This window comes from Gossypium hirsutum, chromosome A07 (genome assembly GCF_007990345.1).
Source record: "Gossypium hirsutum isolate 1008001.06 chromosome A07, Gossypium_hirsutum_v2.1, whole genome shotgun sequence".
Taxonomy (NCBI): domain Eukaryota; kingdom Viridiplantae; phylum Streptophyta; class Magnoliopsida; order Malvales; family Malvaceae; genus Gossypium; species Gossypium hirsutum.
In genome coordinates, this window is record NC_053430.1 from 40,790,351 (window position 1) to 40,803,372 (window position 13,022).

The following is a 13,022-nucleotide window of genomic DNA, read 5'->3' on the forward strand; positions in this document are numbered from 1 at the left end:
CTTTTTATCATCAATTCCTTTTCAGAGATCCATCAAATTTTCCTTTCATTCAACCAAGATTTCTTCCCTTTTTTATCAAATATATCAATGTTTTATCAATTTTTATACAATGAACATTCAAATCATATCCACATCAATAACATACATTTCAAGCATTTAAGAATATAATCCAATTTACACAAACTTACATCGATATTTGTTCGTATACAAAAAATCTACTAATCCCGAATTTTTTCTTTTCTTCGATCTAACTTCGTATTTGAATTCTCTAGATCTAAATAAATAAATTTAATCGTCAATTTAATACATTTCATGTTCATATGTAACATTCATTATAATTCCACTATTATTTATGGTTCATTCAAAGTTGTCTACTTAAGTTGTAGTAACTAAATTATTTATATCTCAAGCTACAGAATTCAAAATTAAAAACCACTTGATGTTTCTGAAACTAGACTCAAATACCTTTCTACCATAAAAATTTCAGAATTTTTGGTTCAGCCAATAAGTACAATAAAATCTTCAAACTTAACTCTATTTTGCTGTCTGACAGCTTCGACCTTTCTTTGCTAAAAATTAATTATCTCTTAGTAAAAAATTTTGATGATGTTTACATTTGTTTCTATTGAATATAGACTCGTTAATAATTTAAAAATGTAAATTTTAACCCCTAATTATGTTTCTCAAAGTTTTGATGATTTTCCAAAGTCAGGATAGGAGAACCCCTAATTCATTCTGACATTGTCTTACAAAATTTATCATATCTCATGATTTAAAATTTCCTTTCTTATACCGTTTCTTTTAGGGAAAACTAGACTCAATAAGCTTTAATTTAATATTTTTTAATCCTCTAATTCAATTTCCAAAATTTATGGTGATTTTTCAAAGTTAGCCTACTTCTGCTATCCAAAACTGTTTTAGTGCAATATGTTTATTACCATTTCCCCCTCAGCTTTTAATAAATGATAGTTTCGTCCCTGCTCAATTAACCTCTCAATTGAGCTGATTTTTCTCAATTAACACTTTATTTTATCACTTTAAACTACTTTATAACCTTTGGAATCAAAATTTTAGTACTAGAATTTAATTCCAAAATTTTTCACAATTAGGTCCTAAAAAACAATTTCTATTGAAATTACCTAATAAAATCATCTCATAAACAAATTAAACCTTCAATTTCATACTATTTCATCATAAACTTACAGCACTCAACCATGGTGACTTTCAATTTCATCCATGAAATAAAAAAACTAATTAATTTAATAGTAGGACCTAGTTGTAAAAGTCTTAAAAACACAAAAATTAAAAGAAAAAGGCAAGGATTAACTCTGTTGGTGCAAAAATTATGAAATAAAAGTTTTAAAAAACCCCTCCTATCACATTTTGGCTGATGAGAATGAAGAGAAATCACAAGAAATCTAGATATTTCCATATTAGTCCCAATTTTATTTAGTTAATTATCCAATATTCCAATTTTGCCTTTAAATCATCCATTTTCTTGTTGATTTCATGCCCTTTCCGTTCAACCCAAAAAAATTTTAGGTCTAATTTCCTTTTAAATCCTTTCTCATTAAACACTTAAGCTATTTAATCATCTCAGCCACTTTTACACCTTTTTTCCAATTTAGTCATTTTCATTTAATTGACTACCCAAATATTAAAATTTCCTAACGAAACTTTAATACTACATTACTAACATTTTATACATATTTATAAAAATATTTCTTACTCGATTTTACGAGATCAAGGTCTTGATGCCTTGTTTTTACCTAATTTCTTCAATAATTTCTTTTTCTAACTAACTACTAAATCAGTAAAATTTTTCTATCAATATTTTCATACAATTTTTCTATCAAATCAATATTCATGCAAAAATATTAAAATAAATTTCTCTTTAAATTGGGTTTGTGGTTATGAAACCACTGTTCTGATAATCATGAATTTAGGCCATTGTAGTCTGTAAGAATTTACTATCTGTAGGTCAATTTGCAAGGGATAATGCAGTTTATTTTGAGTTTCACCTTTATCTATGTTTTGTGAAGGATACTCAGACAGGGAAAACTCTTCTAGTGGACCAAATTCATAATGGTCTCTACAGGTTTGATGTGTCTCGGGCTTCTTTCAACAAATTTATTGCTGCTCCGCAATCCAACTCAGCACTTTTATGCAATGCTCAGTTATCTTCATCTCCTGCATTATGGCATAACAAACTTGCTCATGTTTTGAGAGCTTGTAATGTTTCTTTCAAACATAGCTATTTGCCTCATGTATGTTCAGCTTGTTAGTTAGACAAATCTCACAAACTGCCTCTTAGTTCTTCACAAACAGTGTATTTTTTTTCCTTTTGAACTCGTTGTACTTGCTTTCCTTATTTGCGACCCTTTCACCAACACAAGCTTCAGTTTCAGTTAAGGAGGTGTGGCTTTCTTGGGTTTGGAACCAATGAAAAATGCTATAAGTGCCTTGATAAAGATGGTCGAGTCTTTGTATCTCGACATGTTATTTTTTATGAATCCCAATTTCCATTTCAGCAAGGTTTTTCTTCACAATCTACCTTGGACTCCATCAGGTCTGTTCATCAAAGATTTCACATTCCTTTGGTTGCAGCACCTATTCCTCTGAATCATCCCTCTGCTCCTTCATCAGGGCCAACTAGATTATCTACTGTGGCAAGTTCCTGTTCAGTCCACTTTAACATAAATTCTCCTATTGGTCACTCTTATTCTACAGTCAGTAAGAAGAATCCTCATAAGTAGCCTGTGTACCTTCTCCTTGTAATCAGTCTGCCACTCCTATAAGGTCCACTACATGTAACATCCCAAAATAGGGCCTAGTCAGAACAGTGGTTTCGGGACCACATATTCGACGTTGAAATATTTATTATATGATTATTATGAGGTTTAAAATATGAAAATATGCATGTGTTAAAGTTTCATGAAGAAATTCTATAAGTAAGGTGTCCAATTGGAAAATAAGGACCAAATTGAATAAATTGCAAAACTTGGATTCTAGAAGTAATTTTCATGAAATTGTTTTAGATTATTAATTAGAAGTTCTTAGAGAGCAATTTTCTCGTTTTGGTCATTTGGCTAATTAATGAAATAAAATGGGAAAATGAAGACAAAAATCAGCTCATCTTCTCCACCTAGCTGCTGAAATTTGAGAGCCACCATGGCTATGGTTTGTTCATTTTTGAAGCTCAATAGTAAATGCTCCTTAGCCCGTTTTTAATGTTCTTTGTATTTTTTGAAATCCCGGTAGCTTACTCTCTCTATTTCTACCCATATTTTGAGTTAGGGTTCATGTTTGCAAAGTGACCCATGTGTGACATGTTTATTCTTTGATGTTTTATGGAGAAATATGAAAGTTGGATGTGTGATAAACATCTTTTTCGAGGTGATTTTCATGAAAAAACCCTAAAATTACCTTTTTGCAAAATGTGTAAAATATGTGGTAGAAATGTGAAATAAGGGAAAAATGTGGGCTGCCATAAGTGGAAAGAACATTCGGCTAGGCTTGGGTAATGTAGAAAATTGATGCATTTCATCATACGAGCCTAGGGACTAAATCGTAAATAATGCTAAAGGTTAGGGGCAAAATAGTCATTTTTCTTGGGGTAAAATTTAGACTCAAAAAGAATAATGTGAGGTATTAATGATTCATTTTTATTATTATAGACCCCGAGGAATAAATTTCGTAGGTCGATCGAGGAAATCGAAAAGTTTCAGAATATTCGAGACATAAAATCGAAACAAGTACTAGGTAAATTCGAATAAATTTAAGTAAACTATTAATATGTCTAATTGCATGTTTTATGAATGTATGATAATTGGTTATAATAATGGCATGAAAATCTATGATATATGTTAATAATAATGCCATGATAATAAATGTCCCGATTGAGGTCAAAAAGGGAAATTCGATGGATAAACCATGGCTTACATGACTTGAGATCCTGCATGTGTTGCAAAAAAGGATTTAGCCCAAACGGGTAATCAATTGATCTCAAATATAGAAAGGATCTAGCTCAGACGGGTGTTCCTTGAGTAATCGAGCCTCCTGAAGAATATGTGTGCATTGTGGATTTAGCTCGTACAGGTAATCCAAATAGGGTCTAAATTTAGCCTAGACTGGTAATTCAGATTCGAGCTTATTAAGGGTGTTTGTCGCTATAAGATAGTTAACCTAGACTGGTAATCCCGACATTACCCTATGAGTTGATATTACGGGGGATTTAGCCTGGACTGGTAATCCCGCCGTATGATGGAGGTTCGCGGGAGTGCGTACTTGAGATGATCGCTATTATGACTTGAAGGTAAATGGATGATCCATCGAGATTTTCGAGAAACTCAACGGGATCAACATGAGATATGAAAATAAAAATGTTGAATGATGAGCTCATCTAAGACAAATTACATGGTGCATTGTTATGAGATTAACTTGTTGATTGAGTGTATATGATAGGGAAACCATTCCATGCTTGTTAGTTTTATTGCTTAATATGGTTGTATGCTAATTAATCGGTACATTTACTTTCCAGTTGTTCGGGCTTACTAAGCATGTAAATGCTTACCCCCCTCTTTTCCCTATCTTATAGAGCTCATGGACTCGTGAAGATTGGGAGATGGCTGGAGAATCAACACATTGTCATTTTGTCTAGCTTTGGTATATAGATACTCTTATTTTGTTCAATGGCATGTATAGGGTTTTTGTTATTTTTGTTATATGTGTCATTTGATTAGCCACTACGAAGGCTTGTAAAGGTATACATATTCACTTGTATGTGGCCATGGAATTGGCTCATGTTGATGTAGGTTATGACCTACAAATTTTATGCATGCTTGTGTTCAGTTGTGCTAGTGAGGATGAGATATGGTATATCACATTTAAACACATGTAATGTGACCAAATCACATAGGGTGGTTAGGCCACGATTTGGCAATGAGTTAAGATAACGAGCCAAGCTTAATTGAGTTACAAGTCATGGAAAACCTTAATATAAAGGGGATAACCTAGCATGTATAAAAACCAATGAGATGAGGTTTACATGCAATGGGGCACACTAAGGTCATTTAAGAGTATAATTAGACCATGTCAAGTGTTTTTGAAAACTATAAGTGGATATGGTTATTAGAGGGTGACCTAAGGCTTGAAAAATATCCCAACAAGGTCCATACGGGTCGACACACGAGCATGTGTCTAGGCCGTGTGTGACACACAGATCACCCCATAGGCGTGTGATATGGTCGTGTGTCCCCTGCACCTAAAATTTTTAAGTTAGAATGCATGGTAGTAAACACATGGGTAGAGACATGGCTGTGTGTCTCAACCGTGTGGCGTGCACGGCCTAGTACACGGGTGTGTGTCTTGGTCGTGTGCCCCTAAATGCATGTTGATGTCAGAAATAGAATGCTCGAGTTTTTGGACACAGGTGACCACACGGGCATGTCTAGGCTGTGTGAAAGACACGGGCGAGGGACACGGGCATGTGTTTGGCCATGTGAAAACCCTTGTAGGTTCGAAATGAGAAATAAATTCAATTAATTCCACACGGGTAGGGGACACAGGCGTGTGAGGCTTAACCTAGCAAATTTTCTATGAACTTTCTCAAATTTTCGGTTTGATTCCAGACCATTTTCAATGTATGTTTTGGGCCCCGTAGGCCCATAATAAGGAAACTAAGATGTTGTTTGATTGGGTTCAAATTGGAACAAAATTTTATAACCCGTATTTCCCATAATCTTCGAGTACATGTCTGGTAATGCCTCGTACTTGGTCCCGGTCTTGGGTACGGGTAAGGGGTGTTACACTACATTTGTAAATGTACACCCTATGCAAACTCGATCCAAAAGTGTTATTAACAAACCAAGGATGTTTTCTTCTGTTCTGATTGAGAAGGAGCCTACTTCCATTAGAGAGGCAATTTAGAGTCCTACTTGGACAACAAATGCACAAACTGAGTATCAAGCCCTACTTTCCAATCACACTTGGGATCTTATGCCCTTACCTGCAGGTCAAAGGGTAGTAAGGTGCAAATGGATATTTAAGATCAAAAGAAATGCTAATAGCTCTATGGCTAGATACAAAGGCCGATTGGTGGTTAAAGGTTACCTTCAAGAGGCAGGCATTGACTTTCAAGAGACATTTAGTCCTGTGGTTAAACTGACAACGATTAGAGTGGTGTTGGCAATAGCAGTATCCTTGGGTTGTTCTCTCAGGCAGGTGGACATTAATAATACTGTCTTGAATGGTGATTTAAATGAGGAAATTTATATGGTGCAACCACCAGTTATGAACAACAAGGGAACAATGGTCAACAATTGGTATGCAAGTTAAGAAAGGCTTGCATGGCTTTAAGCAAGCACCTCAGGCTTGGTTTCACAAGATGAGGGAATTTCTTTTAGCTAGTAAGTTTGAGTTGTCCAAAGCTGACAACTCTCTCTTTATTCATCGATCAGGGACTCAGTGACTATACGTTCTAATCTACGTGGATGACATTATTGTCATTGGTTCTGACTCTCGAGCTATAGACCAGTTTGTTAAGAAACTTGATGAACAGTTCTCTTTGAAAGATTTGGGGAAGCTAAGTTACTTTCTTGGGATTGAAGTCAACTATACTCAAGATGGTATTTTTCTTAGCCAGAAGAAGTACATACTTGATCTACTTAGAAAGGCATCAATGGACAAGTCCAATGGTTCTCCTACACCAATGGTTACTACATGTCAATTATTAGCTCATAAAGGCAACCTTGTTGAATATGAACATTTTTTCAGAAGCATAGTTGGTGCTTTATAGTATGTAGTGATTACCAGAGCAGATATTGCCTTCTCAGTCAACAAAGTCTGTCAGTTCATGTACAGACCATTGGACTTACATTTTAAAACTGTTAAAAGAATCTTGATTTATCTACAAGGCACTTTGGACTATGGCTTGATGTTAAGTTGAGCTTCCAAATTTTTGCTTGAAAGCTACTCCAATTTCAGCTAGGGGTTCGATACTGATGATCGAAGGTCAACGTCGGGCTATTTTGTATTTCTTGGAGGGAATCCAGTAACAGCAAGTAGTATCCAGGTCTACAGCAGAAGCAGAATACAAGAGTCTTGCACATGTCACTGCAGAAATGGTCTGGATTCGATCCTTGTTAACCTATCTTTGTGTTCCAGTTAAGATAAGGCGTTAGTATAGTGTGATAGTTCGGTGCTATTGCAGTAGCAGGGAATCTTATCATGCACTCAAAATTCAAACATGTTGAATTGGATATGTTTTTCGTGAGGGAAAAAGTAGTAACAGGAGCTTTTCAAGTAGGTCATGTGCCAATTCAGGATCAAATTGCTAACATCCTGACAAAACTGTTATTAGCAGGATTGTTCAACAAGCTTACAAGTTAGCTTAGAGTTGTCCCTTATGAACATGAAGTTATACGAGGAAGAAAATGTTAGCCAAGCACGGGGCATGTTATGAGTATTTCATTAATAGCTCTACTGATAAAGTTAGTTAAAAGAGTTAGTTAATTAGTTAGTTAAGCTCAGTTAGTTAATAAGTATTTATTATCTGCTTGTATTAAATACCCTTTTGTATTTCTCAATTTCATTCAATGAAGATAGAAACATTTTCATTTCAGCTTTATTCTTGATTTCAACACAAAATATATTTTTACATATCAATAATGCAAAATACAAAAAAAGTGTATTGATGATTTATTTAGATTGTTTGGTAGTTTGGAATTTATAATTAATGTAATAATACATCATTATTATTACGAATGTAATGAAAATCATATTTAAAACTTAATTTTAAAAATAAGACACATTTTAAATATAATTAAAAGTGAAATATTTTGAAACTCAAAAAATTAATCTAAAACTTAGTATTTTCATATATACTTTCATTCTATCTTATATATATATATGATATATATTATATATAAATTTATTTATTTTTATATCCTTCGTATCTATTTTATCATCTAATTTGAGATTTATTATTTCTCCCAAAAATATTATATATCCTATGATATATAATTAAATTAATGACCGCAACAAAGCGTCGGTATCATTTGAATGTAATATCTGTAATTATTATTAGGAAAATACCTGTAATTTTTGAAAAATAAAATGTCTATTTCTCGATGACATGATACCTTGGGAAGTAACAATGGCCACATAAAAGGGAATGTAAATCACGTTTCATTTATATTACTCTAGCGTCAATCATTATCATGTCTACTACTTGTCAAAAAGGAAAAGAAAACAAACAAACAAAGTCAAGGAATTGACAACTGATATGTTAATAATGTACACGCCTAATATATACATAGGTGAAGCCGTCAAGTGGGATCAAAGCGTAACCTTTCTTAAAAGAAAATAAGATTAAATTGAGTGATTTCAAACTACAATTTAGTTTATTTAAAATATCCGAACAAAACCTATAAAAAAAACCCCAAACAAACAATTTAATTCTTAAATTATTTTAAACTCAAATTTTATAAATGTTGAGCTCAATTTCCAAAAATTATCTACCAGCAATTTGTTAGATTATCCTCTTTTATACCATTCAATAATTTAATAAGTGTTTTTAATTATAAACCTTTAACTATTTGTTTTTATTTTGTATTCGGTTGAAACTCATATTTAATTATATTTATTTTTATCTAAATATTATTCTGCATCAAATGAATAAGTGACTGTACTCATAAAACAAGAATTATCTTATTCATTCACCTCATACATGTAAAGGAGGATAATTATTTGAGTTCTTAAAAGAATTATATCGTTATGTTTATGAAGAATTTTATGAAATAAATATTTAATATAATTAACTTGATAAAATTAACTTTTAAATGAATGTTTCTGAAACAACTTATAAAAAAGCAACATGTCGACTTGCAAAGATTAAAGGGTTTTTGGGTGTCTTTTCAACTTCTTGTGTTTACTTTGATAGTTTTGTTCCATATTCTTGATAGGTTTTCTTGGAGAGTTTTTCACTAATTATAAGTAAGGATATTTTGGGGAGAGTGATTGTAGCGATTGAGTTTAATATTGGAGTTGCAATTATATGTAGTTGTAAGAGTAAATTGAGCTTAAACCAATAAGCAATCCACAAAGTAAGATCATCGTGTTTGAATTGCATTAACAATAATCATGTGTTGATTTTTTCCTTATCTTTCTTATACTATCTTAAACTACCAGAATCAATGTCTTTGGCTTCACCTTCATATTGATGGATGTTAGGACTAGGCCAAAGACATTAATCTGAGCATTTATTGCACATAGGCACAACCACTTGAGTTAGTTCAACGGGGTCTCGACACCTATGAGTGTAATGCCAAAAAAATTACGATTTTGACATTTGACATCCTTCAAGGAGTAGATAAAGTGATTTTTTTAGAAAATTTAAAAATAAGTCAGATAAAGAATTTTTATGAAAGGAAAAAATTATATTGAATATGAAAATATGTGAACAGAATTTTTGAAGTGAGAATGTGGCAAAAAAAGACTAAAATGCAAATTAAAAAATGTTAGATGATTTTTTTATTAGAGCTCAAATGATTTATAATTAAGTTTGAGCTTTTCGCCTATTAATTATAAACTCATTTAGTCACGAAGTCATTACACTATAGTATCGTAACTGAGCTTTCCCTAATGACATACTATTACGAGAAAAAACTCAATCAGTGTTTGTCAAATGACCTTGTCATAAGTGTGTTACCCTCACAGGATATTTTTATCTCTTTGGGATAAATTTGTTCTCCCAATATGAACCAAACCAAGGATAATTGGTAAAAAGGCAAAATTGTTGACAAGTCCTTAAAGATTTGATTTTTTACTATTCTGACTAGGTAAGTTCATATGGTATGATTGTATTTAAATTATTATATACTTGAATTATGAATTTGTGTATGTTTGATAAAAATTTAAATTGTCTACAATTTGGTACGAAAGGTGAGATATTGACTAATTTGTAAAAAAATGATAAATTAATGGACAAATTGAGTTATTTAATGAATTAATAGTTGAGTAAGACTGATTGAATCATATTGGTATGTTTGTGAATTATTATCGAGAAGTGGACTAAACTGAAAAGAATTGAAAATTGTATAACTTAGTGAAATTGACTTGAAATTGAGATGAATTATACTATATATGCATGAAATGATAACTTTATTAATGAATTGATGATATTGAAATCAATATAATGGGAGTCAAACCTATAATGAAATTAGATTATTTATTACCTTATTAATTGTTAGAGCAGAGTCGGATAAAGTTGGCATGTCATATAATTGATAAAGTATGGGTTACTTTGACTACGTGTCGATGAGTGATGGACATAACTTTTACTTCAGTTATATCGATGAGTGCGGAGCACAACCATTTACTTCGACATTGTCCAATTGAGACACTAGGTGTCAAATTGGTATGTTTGTTGGATACGTGTATTCATTCGAGTCCAAGTCAGGTTAATAGGGGTATAAAATATGATATTTGATAAATGATTTATAAATTTGATTGATAATGTGACTTGGTAATGCAAAGCTAAATTACAATTTAAGAATATCGATAGCATGTGAAAGATCATATGAACCAGATATACGAGCCCGAAGGGATGACATGGAAATGTGGCGAATCTATAAATTCGATTCGGAGTTCGAACAATGAAACAAAACTGTGATTGTCATTAAATTGAATTTGGACGTATTGTTGATAAATAGATGAAATGGTATGAATTTGTTATTAAATTGATTAAATGTTGATTGATTATGTGAATGTCACTAAATTTTTTATTATAAGTGGATTATAATATTATATGTTTGAATCGCTATACGATACGATATATGTTGAATTGCGATTGTCATGTTTAGGCAAACTTGTCAAGCTACTATTTATTGTATTAAATTGTTATTGAGATAAGTTATGGTTTAATTACTATGAACTTACTAAGCATTCAATATGCTTACCCCTATTGTTTTCCCTTTCCTTATAGCGTGTCAAGCGGATCGTTGAAAAGCTCACACTATCCCATTGTTAATTTGGTAATCTTTAAAACGTTTTAAAGTCTGGTTATGTGGTATGTACATAGGTGTTATATATGAGTTTACTTGGAAACGATAGTTGGTTTGAAACTTGGTTAATGGTTGCTTTTGAAAAAGTTGGTGTTCATATTATATATGTATGTATGCTTGGTATTATATTAAGCTTTAAATGAAGAATTTGAATGACAAGTTTAGAAGTGAAATGGTTTGGTTGAATGATGGAATTGAATGGTTATATATGTTTGAATCATTTGTGAATTCATAGGTTAAAATGCTATGTTTAAGTAACTAATTGATGTATAATGGTTTGGTTGATATTGGAAATGGTAAAATGGATGTTTTAGTATGTGTCTTGGTGGCTTTGTGCAAGTTTGGGTGTGCTTTTAAGCACCATTTGAGTAATAGAGTTGGTTTGGCATTAAAAGGCACCAAAATGTGATTTTTGACAAATTTGGCTCAAAGGCATCGGTACCTTAACTAAGGGTATCTATAACCTCCCCAACCAAGCCCGGAAGTTATGAACGGATTTTGAAGGTCACATCGGCCACCGGAATGGCCCAGAAGAAACGAGCGAACTCTTAGAATCTTGTTTTCAAAACATTCGCTTAATTCATAAAAAACTAGTGGACATCTCTTTTTGCCAAGTTTAATTAAAATTCCTATTAAAATATTCTCATTAAATTTAACATCATACATATTTGGCCATTTATTTCTATTTAGAGTTTCCAAAAAAACTCTAGTTTTGCAGTTGAAAACTTAGTGTCCACAACTTGTTAATAAATCCAATCTCATGCCACAATTCTTAATGTTCATGCATGATATAACAAAATATATCTCAATGGTGCATCAAAGGAAGAAAAGTAGCAGCCCAAAAATGGTGTTTAAAGGGCAGCAACACCACAAGAATTGGCAGCAAAAGGGTTGTTTTGAGCAACAATAAAGAGGTTAAATGAATAGCACAAGAGATGATTTTTGTGATAAAAACCAATAGCAAGGAGGCTGGAAAGAGTAGTAAAATGGATGTAAAAACAACAACAATAATCGACAACAGAAGAAAAAGAAAAGAAAAGGAAATGGGAACAAATCGACACCACCACTAATGGAGAAGAGGGGCGAGTATTGAGGTTTTATGGTAGCAAGGAAAGGCTGATTTTGGGCGATTTTAGAGCAACAATGGATTGAGTCAAATATTAAAAATATTGGTAATATGGCTGGAAAATAGCAACAACAATAACAGCCAAAGCGACGACACAACAATGGTAGGAAACACAATATTTGGAACGACACAAGGAAGAAGAAATAGAAAAATTGAGAAAGAATAGGAAAGGGAGAGGAGAGGAACGACTAGGGAGGAAAAAGAGTGAAAAAATAATTTTTTTTAAAAAAGAGAAGAAAACCTCAAGAAAAATTTAGTTTTAATCTTTTCTTTAAAAAAATTTATAGCCTTTTTAATAAATTAGATAAAATATATTTTTTATTCAAACTTGTCAGGAGATTTACTGTAACACCCCGAACCCGAGACCGACACCGGAGTCGAACACGAGGTTTTAACAAACTTTAAACCCCTTATAAAAAATTTCCCAGACACTGCCAATCTGCGTACTAGTCGCTTTAAAAATCATATCTTGAGTTTCACAACTCGAAAATCAGTTTCGTGATTTTTCCCTGAAACTAGACTCATATTCCCATCTACATATTTTTTTCTAGAATTTGTGGTCGGGCCAATTAGTACAGTTTATTAGTCAAAGTCTCCCATGTTACAGGGATCGACTACCCTGACCTTTGCGCATTACGACTTGGATATCTCCTTGTACAGGGCTCCAATACTAATGCCGTTTGTTTCTATAGAAACACAGACTCAGAGAGGAATCTATACATATAAGGTATGACTCCTAATTATCTCTGGTTAATTTATAGTGAATTTCCAAAGTCGGAACAGGGAATCCAGAAACCGTTCTGTCCCTGTCTCACGAGAACCTGAATATCTCT